We start from the raw sequence: 18,027 nt of genomic DNA, 5'->3' as shown, positions 1-18,027 counted from the left end.
CTTTTCAATCAGTCTTGTGAACCACCACCCAATCAACCTTCTTTTTTTTTTGGTTGTTTTTTTTTTAAATTAGTTAATTTGTTTTTACTTTTCAACATTCACTTTCACAAGATTTTGAGTTTTAATTTTTCCCCCTCCCTCTCTTCCCCTCTCCCCAAGATGGCGTGAAATCTGATACAGGCTTTACTTACACATTCATATTAAACATATTTTTACGTTAGTCATGATGTAAAGAAGAATTAGAACCAATGGGAGGAACCATAAAAAAGAAGAAACAACACAACAAATGAAAAGGACAGCAGCACAACAGAACCTATTCAATAACCTTAGCTTTAGTGAATTCTCTGGGGCACTGGCAGGTTATATGACATCACAAGATTGATGACCTAGAGTTTCAAAGGACCTCAGAGTCTATATTTTGAATCCCCTCCTTTTACATATGAAAAAACATAGACTCAAGAGGATTAAATGACTAGCTCTAAGGTTCTGAGGCCATCATATATCAGAGGCAGAACTTGAACCCAGACCTTTTTTACTCCAAGACAAGCTCTCTATTTATTATGCCATGCTGCTTCTACTTCATGGTTATTCAAGGTAAATCGAAAAAATAGTTATTTCTCTAAAGAACATGATTTCCATACCAACCCCAATTAATATAATCACAGAAGGCTCAGAAAACTAGATTGAAACAAAAAATCAAACATGTTAACCAGGAAACAAGAGAAAAGAACACACATTTATTAAGTGTTTGCTATGTGCTAGTCACTGTGTAAAGTGCTGAAAAAATTATTTATCAATTTGAAAGGAAGGGTAAGAGTGGCTTTGAATCATTGAATGAAAGTAGGTCATATCATGTAGGGAACATCTGGTGACCGGCTGAAATTTGGATTTCAGTAGCATTCAGTTGAGTGATTGAATCTAATAATCAAGGACTCCTAATAAGGAATTTTACTTGGTTAAGGGTCATGGGGTGAATACTTAATCTTCCTCACTCTTCAATGAACTTGTGAACTTAAAAAAATTGGAAGATATAAAGTTTTCTTTGGCATCTACAGCAGGGTCCCCATAGCCACAATGACTGGCAAAGGCAAGTGAATACAAGGAACACACCAAGGAAAGGCAGCTTCAAAATTCTACACAGGACTGGCTTTTGAAACCAGAGAAGTATTACACCTAAGGAGAACTTCATGAGGTTTCCCAGAAGGGAGAAAAGGATTTCCAATAATCAGGAGCTATAAATTTATACATTAGATGCATGTGCTCTCTAAATTTAAGCCCATTCTCCCTAGGAACCTGATGTGTAGAAAGGAAAAATGCTCCCTCAGAGTTGGAGATGTTTCTGTAAAAAGATCCTTGCTATATCTACTTAGTAAATAATCTCTCTAGCTAGTTGTCTATCTTATAATCAAAAGAAAGTACAATGGTAGGGGCTTATGAGCAACAGCATAAAGAACTCCAGTGGTCTTTAAGGTTGCCCCATGAAGACCTGACCTCCCAATGCAATGGACCTTAAAGTAATAGAGGGAGTTTAAGAATTTCTGATAAAAAGGTCAGAGATGACTAGGAATTTTGAAATACAAGGACAGAATCAATAGAAAACTAGAAAGGTAAATTCTTTTGAACAATTTTAGGAAGCTACATGATAATCTAGTGCTAATATTCTAGTGAGAGAGAAGGAAAAAGTGACCATGCAGAATCTTAATGTCTCCAAAGGGTATTGAGAGAGACAAATAAGAGAAACAGAAGACCTGGAGGTAGAACCATCTGTTCTGGTGGTTTTAAGAGGAGAGATAGAAGAAAGAGTAAAAAGAATACACTAGTACGGAAATGAACAAGAATTAGGAGTGGGATAGAACGGGTTATTTCTCATAATTGGGGTACATGAAAAGATAAAGACATGGAGTAAAAGGTTTAGAGAGAGGGTAGAGATAAACTTCACTTTCTGAAGTGGACAAAAAATGGTTGAACACACAGACATAAACACTTTGGTAAAGAAATTCATCAAACTCAACAGAGAAACAAGTGGGGATAAGAAGGGGGCAAGTTTAAGGAATATAATACTAGGGAGAGAAGAATCACAAACAAACATTTCCTGATCCTGATAGGGAGATTAAAAGGAGGTGAGAAAAAAGGAAAAAAAAAACAACTCTAGAATCTAAAGGAGTGACTTCAATTGCCTCTTCTGCAGTTGGAGTATGGCTAAACATATTGTAGCATATGAATGTAATGGAGTGTTTTTGAGCTATAAGAAATAACAAAAAATAACCAAAAAAAGACAATTTCTGAAAATCCTGGATAGTATGAACTGATGTGAGTGATGTGAACAGAACCAGGAGAACAATTTATACAAGACAGCAACATTGTAATGGAATGCAAATTTGAAAGATATAAGAACTCTCAGTAAAGCAGTTACAAATCATGTCTTCAGTGATTTATGGTGAAGCATGTTAACCACCTCTTGACAGAGAAGTAATGGACAAAAGGTACAGCAACATACATTTTTGGATATCACCACCATGTGGATTCATTTTGTTTGACTATGCTTATATAAAGGCTCCCCCCTTCTTGGTTTAAAGTTGGGGGGGTGAGGTTGATGAGTGGGGGCTTAGCAATACTGATGCAAAGGAGAGACAGACAGAAACAGAGACAGAAAGACAGAGAGAGATACAGAGAGAGTTAAGTATAACATTTTTTAAACTAGAAGAAGAAAGCAGAAGTTCAGAAGGAAGTACAAACAAGAAGGATAGATTCAAGAGTAATGTGTAGAATTTGTAATATACTTTTTTAAAAAAAGCAAGTGGTATAATATGGAGATTCACAGATTCATGTAGAATTCTCTTTTTGAGTTCCATTGTGTACATAGAAAGGCTTTTTTTTTTGGTGTCTAAGTTCAAATTTTTAAAAATAGAATTACTAGCTTACTTTTGAAAACTTTATGAAAGATTTTCTGGTTTTTAATAAAAATTGTGTTTGAGGCAATCAATCAATAAATATTTATTAAGCACCTACTATATACTAGGAACTGAGCTAAGTGCTGGGGATAAATATATATATATATATACATATATATACATATATATATATATGTATATATATATATATATATATATATATATATATAGACAATCCCTGCCCTCAAGAAGCTTGCAATCTAATGAGAGGGGACAACACAGAGAAGGAGGATAAAAAAGAGTGAAGGATGAGGTTCCATTCAATTATGTTTTCCAAGTATATCTTTACCTGTTACAGGCTAACACAACTTACCAGTTAAAGTTTTAGCATTCTCCACAGAAATTCTATTCCCCCAAAGTCCTACTTTGTTACCTCCACAAGGTGTTTGGTGGGCTGGGTTCTCAACTTCAACAGCAGAAAGCAAGTTCTGTCAAGCTGTGCCATGCTTAGGGAGTGTCCAGTGTGTCCAGTGAAATAAAAGATCAATTAGGAAGAAGTAGGAGGATCTCCAGCAAATGAGGGCCTAATTGAGATTGGGCAACATAAAATTGCAGAAGATGCAGTGAACACAGTTTCATGACTTTCTCCACTTTCATTTCTTGAGAAAGTGTAAAAGAGGAAGATGGTGGGAATAATCCCAGTTTGAAGTTTGGCAAGGCCTGGTGCAACAAAGCACAGGATTGAGGGATTTGAGAGTAGAGGAGAATGTAGAGTTGGATGGATTCGCTAGGAGTCAAGACTGGGAATGGAGGAGAGAGTGCCCATCCATTAATCCTGCATCATTATGTATCATAGTTATTTCTGACATCAAATGTAGTCCTTCTTGGATGATTCCTTGTGATATAAAAGTGACCCTGACTTGGCAGAGACTTTGTCAACAGAGCACAAGTCTTCTAATATTTCATCAGTGTAGGGATCTCTCTCTCTCTCTCTCTCTCTCTCTCTCTCTCTCTCTCTCTCTCTCTCTCTCTGTGTGTCTCTCAGTAAACTCAATTAATACTTGCAGAGGTTGAATTTAACTTGCAGTGTCACTGGTTAACCCTGTAATATAATCTCCAAATAGTTTCCTGTTTACCTTCCTTCCCTTCCCCCACCCTTTCCTTGTCTTGGAGCTATTACTATTTTTGGCCATTATTTCATATGCTTCCTTGATTTTTCCATATGTTATTTTAAATTTCTTTTAGAGGAATACAAACAAAAAAGAAATGCATAGCATCAACAATTGTAGAAATAGTTAATAATAAGAGAAACGCAAATATCCTCATCTCTGTGAGATCCAACTGAGCTCTGACTTGCTCAACTCTTGCCCCAGACCACTTAGAATGAATCCAGACTGCTTGACTGCTCGCTCACATGACTTGGGCTAAAGGGAGTTACCAAATGTTCCTTCAGGTAAGATGGACTGCTAAACAAACCTAACACCTGCCCTGACAATGCTTTCTAAGGACTTCCTGGCTTTACCACCTGCCTTTCTTGTATGCCCTGCATACATAACAACACTGTCATCTGACCTACTTATAACCTAAAGACGTCAGCCTGGGCCAAGCAATCTGCCCATCTGGTGCATTCTTACAGCTTTTAGGACTTAGCACTTTTATGTCTTTTCCTTTGCCGAGGCAGCTGAACTCTTTAATGTGCCGACTTCCCCCAAGCCTGAACTTGACCATGGACTGTTTTTCTCTAATGGTTATCACCAGTGGTGAGCATGGCACTTGGAACTTAGTGAGAAAAGGAGTTTAATAAATTTTTGTTATTGTTAACTCATTTGTCTGATTTATGCCTGCTCTAGTACTTCCTATAAGTGCCATCTTTATGAAATGGACGCTTCTTTTTCCAGTTAAGAAACATCTTAAAGACTTGGCAAAGGCAGAAAAAAATTAGCAACAAGGGAGGACTTTGGGAAGAGACCCCCAATGGGTGTTTGGTGATATTCCAATCAATATTTATGTTGAATGTTCACATTTAAAATTTATTCTTCCTTTTTTTTTGTAAAATGTGCTTTATTTTTACAATTCTGAATATTGTCTGCCCTTACAAGTTTGCAGAAGTTTCTTATAGATTCTGGGTTTCAAAGCCAATTAAATTGTTCCATACACACACACACACACACACATACACACACACGTATATATACATATATACATGTATATATACATGTGTGTATATATATAAATATATACACATACATACACACACATACATACACACACACACACACATATATATATATATATATATATACACAGAGAGAGAGAGACTGACTGACTGAGTCAAGAAGACTTTAGTGTGAATACTGTGTATATATATACATATATACACACACACACACACACACACACACACACACACACACACATATATATATACATAATATATATATATATATATATATACACACAGAGAGAGAGAGAGAGAGAGAGAGACTGACTGACTGAGTCAAGAAGACTTTAGTTTGAATACTGCTTCAGTTGTGAGGTAGCTTTCTAGCTGTGTGACCAGAGGCAAGCCATCTTTAACCTCTTTCTTCTTCAGTATCACCTGAATATTTACTCAGCACCTGCTGCTATGCAGAGCTGTTGAGAAGATCAAATGAGATAATGTACTTAAGGCACTTTGTAAACCTTAAAGTGTTATAGAAATATTAACTATTATTATTATTAAGCAGGATTTTTCTCATCCAGCGAGCTACTATATCTGTATTTAATGTGTATGTATATATATATATATTATATTATTAAATACATAATGTACGTTATATATACATTTATTATATATACATATAGTTGCATATGTATATACATAAATTTGTATATAATATTATGTTATTCATATTACATATATATTTTTCTATTATAAATGCATATACATGTGTATATGTAGATGTATATATAAAGTAGGTATATATGCATTATATTATGCATTATGTATAATATATGTTATATATAATATTATGTATAATATGTAAACCATTATAATATATAATTAAAATAATGTATACGTCCATTGTATATTATATAATAGATCATATTACATTTATATTATATTATATAACATCTACTGTATCTATCTATATCTATAGCTTTCTTTCTATCTCTATCTATCTATGAATCACAGGTTCAGTCCCTATCCCAATCCCTATAATACACCACCAGATCCTGTATATAATACTCAGAATTCAATACAAGATCAGTCTTCCAAGGACCCTATCCAAATAAGTGTATCATTGAAGGATATGCCCAGAGGATCTCATGATAATACTGTACACTCATAAAGATGACCCCCTTGCACGGACCTCAGAGACAGTAGTATTATATCAAGGATTCAGTATATTCAATTATGACTTCATTTAGACTAAGCCTTACAACTTTTAGGCTGTGAGCCTGAAGGCAAATACTAATTTGCAAGACTGCTTCCACCTATTGATTCTCTCTTTCTGATCTAATAAAAATAAATCACTATGCCCTCTTCAATAGATGCTTTTCTGGCTGGCTGGCTGATAAGGATTAAGCGTCCATTGCTATTTCTATCCAAAGCCACATTTGAATGGGCTAATGGTTTGTTTGTCTCTCTGTGTGTTTTAAAAGAAATTATAAAACAGAGTGGAAAATAATGGTTCTGTTATGCACATCATGGAGGTTGCATTCTGTAGGGCCAGTGGGGAGAAAAAACCTGGAGCTATTTCAAACTACACTTGTAATTGCAACTATCCGCCCCTCTTGTCAACAGATAAGTGCTAAGAAACCCACTAATCAACTGGAGCACAGCCTTAGAAAGTCATGTGCACCCTCATTGGTTTTCAAATCGCCTATGGAGGCCACCAGCAGTCAGAGAACCTCATCCAGACTACAGCAAATGGTCCTAGCTCACATCTAATGTTGAAGTCTCAGTGGCTTGGTGTTCTATGAAGTGAAGATGTCTGTAATTAGCCTGTCATTAGTCTCTGAGTGGGCTACCTGAAGGTCAAGAAAATAATTTGAACCATATTATACCAAAGTTAAAGGACCTCAAGGGGTGCAGGAAGATCTTCAACTCTTGTCTTTAAATTCCAAGTGACTGCCTGAAAGTAGAATTAAGCTGTGTGCCGAGTAGGATAAAGTCACATTGTTTTGTTAATTTCTTTTAATCAGAGGAAATCATTAAACCCTAGAAGAGGATTTAGGGAGTGCCTACATTCTGGGTCTAAGAAATAATACCTAATGATCATATTATTGTACATATAGAGGTAGTGTGGCATAATGGATAGTATGCTTCCCTTAAAAACAGGAAAACCTGTGCTCAAATCTTAACTCTGATACTCCCTAACTGTGTGACCCTGGACAAGTCATATAACCTCTCTGTGCATCTCCACAAGATAACGAAGTCACAGAAATCCCCTGATCTTCATTGGTGGAATGAGTTTCCATATAGGGAGTTTCCCACATTGAATAAATTTCATATTTATTTTGAGTGCTACACATGGCTATGGTGAGACTATGTACCAGGCCCTTTGCTAAGTGCTTTATAAGTATTATCTCATTTGATCTTCAAAACCCTAAGATGTGGGTCTGTTATTATTCCCATTTTATAGTTGAGGAAACTGAGGCAAACAAGGTTAAGTGACTTGTCCAGATCATACAGATAGTAAGTGTCTGGGGTCATATTTGAGTTCAGCTCTTCCTGACTCCGGGCTTATTGTTCTATCACTGCACTACTTAGCTGCCTCACCTGTTATATTATTATTATACATAAACTATATATACATATATGTAACATTTGAGTTTGGGAAATTCTGAATGAACCCCTATGTTTTCAGGGAAGTGTCAAGTAATACTATCATTATACTGTAAGAAACGATGAAGGGGAAGGTTTCAGAGAAATCTTGGGAGATTTGTATGAACTGATGGTGAGTAAAGTGAGCTGTATCAGGAGAATATTAGAACCTTTCTGAATAGCAGGAATTGAAACAGAGAGCTTTGAATGTTTGATACGTACTTGGGTAAAAATGGTAAAAATTGAAAAGCTAATATAAGAAGTTGAAATAAGCTTAATAATAAATAAGCTACTTACACTCAATCCTAAACTCTAGCCATGTTGCAGTTTGTACTTGGTCATATCAGACCACTCAGGTGTCCCCTAGATGAACTGGTGAACAGTAAAAGCAGGTGTTAAATTGTGTGTGTGTGTGTATGTGTGTGTGTGTGTGTGTGTGTGTGTGTGTAGGGGGGAAGAGATCAACAAATAGAATTAGCTTCCTAATGCCAGCTTCTCCCAAGCACTGTTGCTCCATAAAGTTTCTCCTAAAATGACCAGACCAAAGCAAAACCACTTTGGAATTGGTAAGTGTTCTGAAAATGTAGGTTATTAAAATTCCTCACACTGTTTTCCTTTCCTTCCATTGTATTATATGGCTGTGTTGGCTTAGTGTGTATTTTATTTATGCTGTGTTCTTTTGCTTCAGAAAATTTGTATGCTTTATGGGCTTGTTAAGTGCTATTTGCTACAAGGTCAACATCCTTGAGAGCTTAGTACAGTGAAAATGGCACCAGAATACCTGAGTTAGATTCTCTGCTACCCAATTTGCCACCTCAGGAAAGTAACCACTTCTTAGTCCTTGTTACTTCATATGTGTAATGGGCATAATCAAACTTGCACGGCCTATGTCCAGAGTATGAACCCAGCAAGGAACACAATAGGGAAGAGAGTACCAGCTGCCATCATACCTGTACAGGGGGCTAAATTCAATCAGCTCATCTAAGTAAAAGAATGCAATGCAGCCATTGATGGTATTGTTGTTTTTAAGTCATAGAACTGTAGCGTAGAACTGGACGAACCTTAGAGACCATCTAACTTCCCCATTTTACAAATGAGGAAACTAAGGCTCTGATAATGGTGACTTATACAAGGTCATATAGTAAGTGACAGAGGTGGGATCTGAACCCTGATCCACGGACTCCTAATCCATTGTTGATTCCGATGTACCATGCTGACTCTCTCAGTTCCTAACCAAAAGAATAAATTAATCAATCAAGGGCTAGGGTAGAGGGGGTAGTTGGACCTTCATTATAACGAGGCAGCACAATTTTATTTCATTTTCTTTTTTAAATTATGGAATAAAAGAAGCATTTCCATAACATAGTATAATAAAAAAGATGATTGCACATGAAATTGCAAATCTATTATATACAACTTGCTATTCCTTTTAAATATATAATAAAGTTATCATGCAATTTTTTTTTCTTCCTTCTCCTCCCCTCCTAGAGATGGCAACTTAGAGACACAAATACACACACACACATACACACACACACACACACACACAAGTAAAATAATTCTATGCATACTTCTATTTATCAATTCTTTCTCTGGATGCTGATAGCATCTTCCTTCACAGGGCGGTCCTTTGTAGTTAATTTATAATAGTCAAAATGACTTATTTGTTCAAAGTTGTTTATAAAACAATATTGCTGTTACTATATACAACCTTTTCTTGGTTCTGCTCATTTCACTCTTCAATATTTCGTACAAGTCTATCCATGTTTTTCAAAGCTCATCAAGCTCATCATTTCTTATGGCACAGTAGTATCCCACCACAATCATATACCACAATTTGTTCAATTATTGTGTCTCAGGCTTATGGATCTCTGTCTTTCATTTGTGTCAGCATGTCTACATGGTTGGCATGCTACCTGTCCTCACATGATAAAGAACAAGATGTATCTATACGGACCTGTGCATCTCCAAGGAGGTCTTAATATCCTCCAAAAAGGTCATGATGTCTGAGGTCCAGGCACATGCCAAGCCACTGGAGAGTTGTTCAGTGAAGCATTCCTGCCTCATTATCAGTGAAAACCACATTCCTGAAAGCTCTTTTCCAAGACAGTCCCTTTACTGCAAGGCATGATTGGAGGGGCTTAGCATCCTGACGATAGATAGAGGAATTCTGGGGAGGATTAAATGAGATAATGTAGAACACTTTGTAACTCTCATGCTCTCTCTCTATATAGGTCCTTGTTATTATCCCAAAACCTTCCTAAGAGAAAGAAACTATCAATATTAGCTGCTTCAAAAGTATAGAGGAAAAAAGTCTAATACTAGAGCACAAAACAAATAGATAACAGAAGAAAATGTGGGCTCTGTGTCTCCTGAATCCATTCAATTTATGGGACTGTCTGCAAGTTTTCTTGTGATTGTCTTTTACCTTTTGTTTGGACTTCAGTTTGCTGTGAGTGGAATCGGAGATAAGGCATAACCTAGAATGGCTGTCAAGCCACCTGCCTCATACTGTTGAATAGTGTGGGCTGGTAAGAAGAGTATGACTTAACATCAGCATTCAGTTCTTGAGATGTGAAGTGAGTATGCATGTGCCTGAGACTTTGGAAGATTTAATCTCTTCTGTTTTAATGTTTGTATTTGCACAAGGCAATCCCTAGAAAAGCTTTTAAGAAAAGCACCTAACTGCTTTGAGAGGTACCATGGAAATGCATTCAGCAGAAAGAAAATATTTTGCCTGGGATAATGCTTTTGAAATTCTATACCTGTTTATTTTACTTAGGGGTTTTGTGATGGGTGCCACAACTACCAATGACAAAAACAAGACATCTTGTTAATATTTGACCTGAGGGATCTTTATTATAATTCCACATGATTGCAAATAAAAGCTTTTCAAAGCCCCCACTGTTCAACAGTGGTAGTAGAGAGTCCCCATAAAGAAATGGTTCACACCCACTGCAGCTAGAAAGGGTGCCTGAGTATAGCAAGATAACAAGCTTTCTTCAGTCCATTAACATGAATACCTTATTTTTACGGTAGCATTGGTAGGTAGGCTAGAAGCATTCACACCTGGTCGCCTAGACCAGGGCTTCTTAAACTTTTTCCACTCTAATAGCCTGACAGCTATTAGATTCTATGTTTTTGTTCCAGTGTAGGAAACATGGAGGACATCTAGGTGGTACAGTGGACAGAGCACTAAGCTTGGCATCAAGAAAACTCATCTTCATGAGTTCCAATCTGGCCTCAGACACATACTGGCCGTGTGACTCTGAGCAGGTCACTTACCCCTCTTTACCTTAGCTCCTCATCTGCACAATGATCTGGAGAAGGAAATGGCAAACCACTCCAGCATCTTTGCCAAGAAAACCCCAAATGGGGTCACGAGGAGCCAAACACAGCTGAAAAACAACAAAAAGGATACTTGAGTTCCAACACTTCTGTGGGAGAACACTAGAATGGGGCCATGGTATTAAAGCAGTGCAAGGCAACAGTTAATCAATTCCAATTAAATAAAGATCTGTTTTCCAAAACTGCTTATGGGTGTGTCAACATTTGGTAGAACACAAATTCACCAAGGGAAAAATTGTCACACCCTTGCCTTAGGCTTAGGAACACAAATTGGTGCAGTTGGCTGGAATAAACAAAAAAAAGGCAAGTGTCTCACCTCGGAAATATGTGAGCTCCGGGTCTCTTAAAAGGCTGAATTCTCACTCTTCTTTTCCCAATTAGGATACACCTGAACCTTGACCTTCACAATTAAATATATATATAAATACATATTTGTATATACATATAAACATATATATAAACATGTATATATATACATATATACATATATATATACATATGTATATACATATATCTATATGTATGTGTATATATATGTATATATATATATATATATAAATATAAAACCCCCAATAATCAGCTCTAATGTGGTTGTTCAAGTGGTTTTTGTTTGTTTATTTTTACTTTTCCTCCACTGGTAAGCTGTGGTTCTCACCCAAGAAAAAGAAATAAAGGAATCTGGGCCTATCACCAAATGGATTTACATTCACAAGACTCTACATCTAATACAAAGTGTAGGATCCAAGGTCAGCCAAACGTATTTCCAAGTACCCACATAATATTAGAAACACAATATTTAACATCTGACCCTAAATATATGTTGAATCTTTCAAGCTTGAAAAAGAAGCTACTATACCTGGGAGGAAATCTCCTTTCATATACCAGAGGTCAATAATACACTTGTCAGGTTTGCAGTCTAATTTGTCACCCACCGATGCCAAGCTATCATCAGAACACAGCTGCTCTAAAAATCAGTACTTAGTACTTAGTACTCTCTGCTCCCCTTTTCCTCCATTCTGCTAATGTCACTACAAAAGCAAAAAGGGGGCCGCCCTGTCCCAAGGGCCATTTTGTTTTTTTCTTTGCTTCATGGGTTGCTGCAGCCAAAGAACTCAGCACTAAGCAGAATATAAAACCTTGGAATCATTTTCATACATTTATCATACGCAGAGTCTGCAGGAAACTGAGACCCAAAACTTTTCCTGCTGGTGCCTTGGGTCATCTTTTCTTCAAGCATTTGCAAGAGCTTTGGTATTTAATGTGAGAAGTCTAAACTCACACTTGTTTCCTCATTCTGAATTAAATTAGTTTCTGTAAGCAATGGAAGTCTACAGGCTTGTTTAAAAGGGTTCTCAGGGTAAAGGCATGCATTTGTCCCTCATACCTCAAAGGAATGAGGGTGGAGTGGAGGGGAAGAATTTATGTGACCTTCTGTTGACAAGTACATTTATTTTAGAGAAAGGGCAAATGGAGGATTTACATGCAGCTTGAAACAGTCAGACCAAAACCAGTACAAAATGCATGTAATTTCTGTTCTTTGTTTCCCCTTTGGGGGGGTTCTCTGAAATAATGGTTTGCCTGGAGGAAATGATAAATGGTACCAAAGCAGTTTAACCTCACCTTTTGCTCTTCTGAAGTGAGCTTCTGAGAGGCTCCAGTCCTCTTCTGGCAATCTCTGAGTCATACACTCTACTTCTGTGGAAAGAACGATTTTGAAATCACCAACCACCTCCCAACAATGAGCTAAAGGGGACCCCTCTTTGATCTCTTTTGGCCTATTATAAAGCAGTGGTTTTTTTCCCCTTTTAGGTGTGTGGCAGAGAAAGAAAATTTAAGTTAGAAAGAACACTTAGGAATGAGGTGGTCCCCTCCTCCCTCCTTCTCCCTCTTTTCCACTGAAGTCCCAATTTTCCCATTAATCAATTGTGTAACCTTGGACAGATGGTTCGATTCTCCAGGCCTCAGTCTCCTCCTCTATGAAATGAGAAGTCTGGGTGGAAATATCACGAAGGCCCTTCCAGCTCTGACACTGTGATTTCTAGACCACTCTCTCTACTAACTGCACTTTGAACTTGAAGGTATTATCATTGTTTGTCTGTTTGCTTGGTTTTTGTTGTTGTTGTTATCATACTTTACACTTCATGGGGGCAGCCACATGACTCAGTGTATAGACTGCCAAGACCTGGAGTCAGAAAGACTTCACTTCATGAGTTCAAATCTGGCCTCAGACATTTACTAGCTGTGTGACCCTGGGCTAGTCACTTAACCCTGTTTGCCTCAGTTTCCTTATCTGTAAAATGAACTGGAGAAGGAAATAGCAAATCACTCCAGTATCTTTGCCAAGAAAACCCCAAATGGGGTCAACAAGACTCTGATACAACTGAAAAAATGACTGAGCAACTATCATACACTTCATTGTCTTTAGCTTTCAGCTTACTCTCAATTAAGGTTCTATCATCTTATTGCGCACAGATTGTAGCAGCCCCTTCATTGCTAAGGAAATTTAATTTGACCATAAGCAGAAAAGGATTTTGAAGATAGCTATAAAATAAAGAAGTGAAAAAACCCATGTCAGAGTATGAATTGAATGGTTGACATTTAGCACAAGCAACCAACTGACTCCCAGGCTGAGGTTGATATATAACATCTCTAAAAATGAAATTCTTCAAGTTAGGTCCTATCACAGACCCACAATCCAAAATGAGTAAAAGTTTCATTTCATGGAAATGCTTGTTTCTATATTACTAGTCTATGGGGGTCGAACAAAACATTGCTGGGGAAAGGAAGAAGGGATATTTGCCTCCCTCCCCGAAAGTACCAACAAGTATCAGAAAGTACTTGTAAATGTGCCTTTTCCTATGCTCTAGGCTAGGGTATACCCTTTGTTTGGAAAGGCAGAGATCTCCCACTGCATCCTGGGCCATCTCCAGTCATTCTGATCTATATCTGGCCCCTGGACCCAAATGGCTCCAGAGGAGAAAGTAAGGCTGGTGACTTTGCACAGCCCTCCCTCACTTAAATCCAATTCACTTGCATATCATGGCACCACCTCCCTGATATCATGGTCTTCTACAAGAAGGAAGGACAAACAGCAGTAGCAGCAGCAGCAGCAGCAGCCTATACCTGGACAGGACTGGCAGCTTTGCATGTAGAATCAATGTGGTGTAGTGACAGAATTTTAGACTTGCCATGCTTAAGTCCTGGATTCAAATCCTACCTGTGAGATACTTGCTAGCTGTGCAAAGCTGTGTTAAGTCATTTAACCTTAGAAGTAGTTTGGAAGAGTAGGCAGAGGATTGATTGGACTTGTAGTAAGAAAGTCCTAGGTTCAAAAACTACTCCAGACACCAGCTATGTGACTTGCCCAAGATACTCATTAACCTCTCTGTGCCTTAGTTTCCCCATCAATAAAAATAAAAGGGCTGGACTGGATGGCTTCTAAAGTCCCTCTTAGCTCTAAATCAATGAACTTATGACATCTCTGAACTTCAGTTCTATGTATTCACACACAACATCTCTAATGAGCTGATACATGTTAATCACTTTGCAGTCTTTAAAGCACTGCTAAAAATTAGGGGCTTTTATTGTCTTGAAATAGAAAGGAAAATTAGCTGAGCAAGTCTTCCTTCTAAAAAACATTACCTCTATCCACAGATGCTTATAATTCCACTATTGGGGATTTATTCCTTTGAGTAGAATAGTTTAACCTCTAAATGCCCCAGGTAGCTACAACTATAGATTGCTAGGCAGCTACTGATCTGCATTGGTAAAGGAAATTTCCTCATAAGGAGTTCTTTACCATTATCAATGAAAACAAAAATGAAAAAGAGTTCTAATACTCAAAATGGTTGAAAAATCATTGCATTAAACTATAGCATCCCCCTCTTCTCTGCCTCCCCCATCCCAGGGCTCTGGCTCGTCAGAAGGCCTATCCTTTAGAAAGAGCGGGTAGGGCAGAGTTAGACAAAGGGACCTACTACACAATCCCCAGGTTACTGGTAGTGATGAATGGAAGGAAAGGAAGCTTAGAAGCTGCAACAGCTCAGGAAAGAAAGGAATCTCTGCTTGTGAATTGCTTTGTACACCACAATTAACAGTAATGGGTTTATTACCTTTTTTGGTTGGGGGGAGGGGGCTAATGCCTGCATAATACAGGCTTAGGTAATGGAGACTCATCTGGAAAAACCTACCCTTACCCTGAAAATGGAAAGTTTTAAGATTATGAATTATTCATTTCTAAGCCTCTTTCAGCTCCAGATAGAGTCTGAAGTGGTTGTGATTGTCAGTTTCTAAGATTTGGGGGTAAAGGATTCTATGCTGCCATGGTTGGGGGGGGGCAGTCAAGTGCACTTAAAATAATCATTCAGCTAAGGGATTCATATTTACAATTGATTATTGATCCCTTTTCAGGCTGTTTTCAAGAGGCAAAGTTTCTGCATTAAGGCTGATTTGGAGGAAGACTTTAGAACATCATAGAGGGGCTCTCTCCCTACCTGACTAGAATAATGAAGGACCACTGAGTTCTGTTAGGAACAAGGTAGCCTTCTCTCAGTCTTCACTCTCTTTGACTTCTCTCCAGCACAAGCGCTGTCAGCATCTCTTTTCTTTAGCCACTGGCCTCAGTGATCCTCTACTATCCTGGTTCCTTTGAGATCACTTCTTCACTGGCCACTTTCCTACATGGAGCCCCACAACCTTAGCCATACCTACACCAAGGCTTTGTCACAGGAGCTTAAGATCATAGACTTAGGGCTGAAAGGGACTTTAGACACCACCCAGTCCAACTCACCCATTTTTCAGATGGAGAAATGGAGGACTGGGAGGTTTGGAAACTTGCCCAAGGTTACACAGATGCTAAGTGGCAGGGGTGGGGTTCAAACTCACTTCCTGTGACTCCAAATGCAGTGTTCTCTCACTGCTTTTTACTTTCTAGAGTGCTCTTTCTTTTTGTTACTTTTGTATTATGCTGTCTTTCAAAGACCTTGGCCCCCTGCTATTCTTTTTATACTGTCTTCCCAAAAGAACACAGTTCAAATACTGCCTGGATTCAAATTATTCCCCAAGCTGCACATTTTCAGCCCTGATGTGTCCTATAGTCTGACTGAATAGCCATCTGTCTGACCGATATTTCCATTTAGATATCTTTTCTGTCACCTCAAACTCAACCTGCCAAAAGTACATTTTTCATCTCCCCCATCCCCTCAATAATTGGCTTCCCTTCTTGATTTCCCTATTTCTACTAATGTACTTCATTCTCTTGATCACACAGAATCAAAACCTCAAAGTAATCTTTGTCTCCTCCATATCAAAGCCATCACCAAATTCCTTTGATGCTTCCTTCATCACCTTTTCTCATGGCTAGCTATTGTTTCTAGTTTCACCAATAACACTCCAATGTAGGATCTTGTCACCTAGTAATACTTGTCTATTGAAAAGCCCTCCCAAATGACTTACTAATTCTCACCTGATCCCTATCTAATCTCTCCTGCAAACCATTACTATATTTATCTAATATTCTAGTCCAGAACTGACTTGGGCTGTTCTGGCATTTCAGGGGCTGAAACTGGAAAGAAGTAACGTACTTGTAGATCAGCTGACATTTAACAAAAGGAGGTGTACTTTATAATAAGAAAATTGACTTTTAGCAAGGAGGTAGCACTGATTCACTTGGGAGCATCTCCCCTGCTTCTGCATTTGCCATGGTGATTCAGTAGGCAGAAGCCTGAGGAGACACTTTTGTTTGCAGGTAATCAGGAAACTATGTAAATGATTTAAATTTTAGTTTCCAGGGTCAATTAAATCTAAAGGATGGTTTAATCATCTTTTAGGAAAAATAAGTCTCTATTATAGTCAGATCCCGTATTAGATTGCCAGCTCCTTGAAGGTAGAGACTGTCTTTTGTCTCTTTTTGTATCCACATTGCCTTGCACAGTGCCTGGCATATAGTAAGTAAGTGCTTAACAAATATTGATTGATTGATTGATATTACTTCTACCACATCTCCCCCAATCAGTTTTCACCTCATCAGTTTTCCATGACTTCCCATTCACAACAGGATAAATCAACCAATCCTAAGCACTGATTTAAGGCACGCCTCATTTCTATGAAAGTCACTTGGCTCTCCATACCCACAATGATCTCTTTCTTTTTTTTTCTTTTTCTTTATTTTCTTTTTTTAATTTTTTTTAAAACATGTGTTTTTAGAACTTTGAGTTCCAAATTTTCTCCCTTCCTCCCTCCCCACCCACCCTCATTGAAAAGGCAAGCAACTCAATATAGGTTGTACATGTGCAGTTATGCAAAACACTTCCTTAGTAGACATGTTGTGAAAAACTAACTCTGTTTCCCTTAATCCTATCCTGCCTTCCCATTTATTCTATTCTTTCTTTTGACCCTGTCCCTCCTCAGAAGTATTTGCTTCTGATTGCCCTCTTTCCCAATCTGTCCTCCTCTCTATCACCCCCCTACTTTCTTGTCCCCTTCTCCCCCTATTTTCCTGTAGGGTAAGACAGATTTCCATACCCAATTGAATGTGTATGTTATTCCCTCCTTAAGCCAAATCCTATGAGAATAAGATTCCCTCATTCCCTCTCACCTTCCCCGTTTCCCCTCCACTGTGAAAGACTTTTCTTTTCTGTTTTTTTTTCTGTGAGATAATTTACCCATGCCACCTCTCCCTTTCTTCTCTGAGTATCATCCTCTCTCATCCCTTAATTTTATTCTCCAGATATGACCCCTTAATCTTCAACTCACCCTGTGCCCTCTATCTATCTATCTATACATACATACATACATTTTTTTCCTTCAACTACCCTAATACTGACAAAGTTCTCATGAGTTACAAATATCATCTTTCCATGCAGGAATGTAAACAGTTCAATCTTAATAAGTCTCTTATGATTTCTCTTTCCTGTTTACCTCTTCATGTTCCACTGGAGTCCTGTATTTGAAAGTCAAATTTTCTGTTTAGCTCTGGTC

At 37.9% G+C, this 18,027-nt stretch overlaps 1 long non-coding RNA gene across 3 annotated transcripts in view; it reads left to right on the top strand.

Moving 5' to 3' along the window:
* Nucleotides 1–18,027, top strand: part of LOC110217536 (uncharacterized) — a 112,039-nt gene that overhangs the window by 46,251 nt on the left and 47,761 nt on the right. Inside the window, exon 4 of one of the 3 annotated variants that reach the window (XR_013482934.1) lies at nucleotides 12,991–13,127. The exons of 1 other annotated variant lie outside the window; for it this stretch is intronic. This is a non-coding gene — a long non-coding RNA (uncharacterized LOC110217536). Of the gene's footprint in view, nucleotides 1–4,264; nucleotides 4,345–12,990; nucleotides 13,128–18,027 lie in introns of all 3 variants that reach the window. One more of the 3 variants, XR_013482933.1, reaches the window with a different exon arrangement.

Source organism: Phascolarctos cinereus, unplaced genomic scaffold, assembly GCF_003287225.1.
Source record: "Phascolarctos cinereus isolate Bilbo 61053 unplaced genomic scaffold, phaCin_HiC Scaffold_726;HRSCAF=1367, whole genome shotgun sequence".
Classification (NCBI taxonomy): domain Eukaryota; kingdom Metazoa; phylum Chordata; class Mammalia; order Diprotodontia; family Phascolarctidae; genus Phascolarctos; species Phascolarctos cinereus.
The sequence above is the reverse complement of the archived record's forward strand: the minus strand, read 5'-3'. Positions and strand labels throughout refer to the sequence as shown.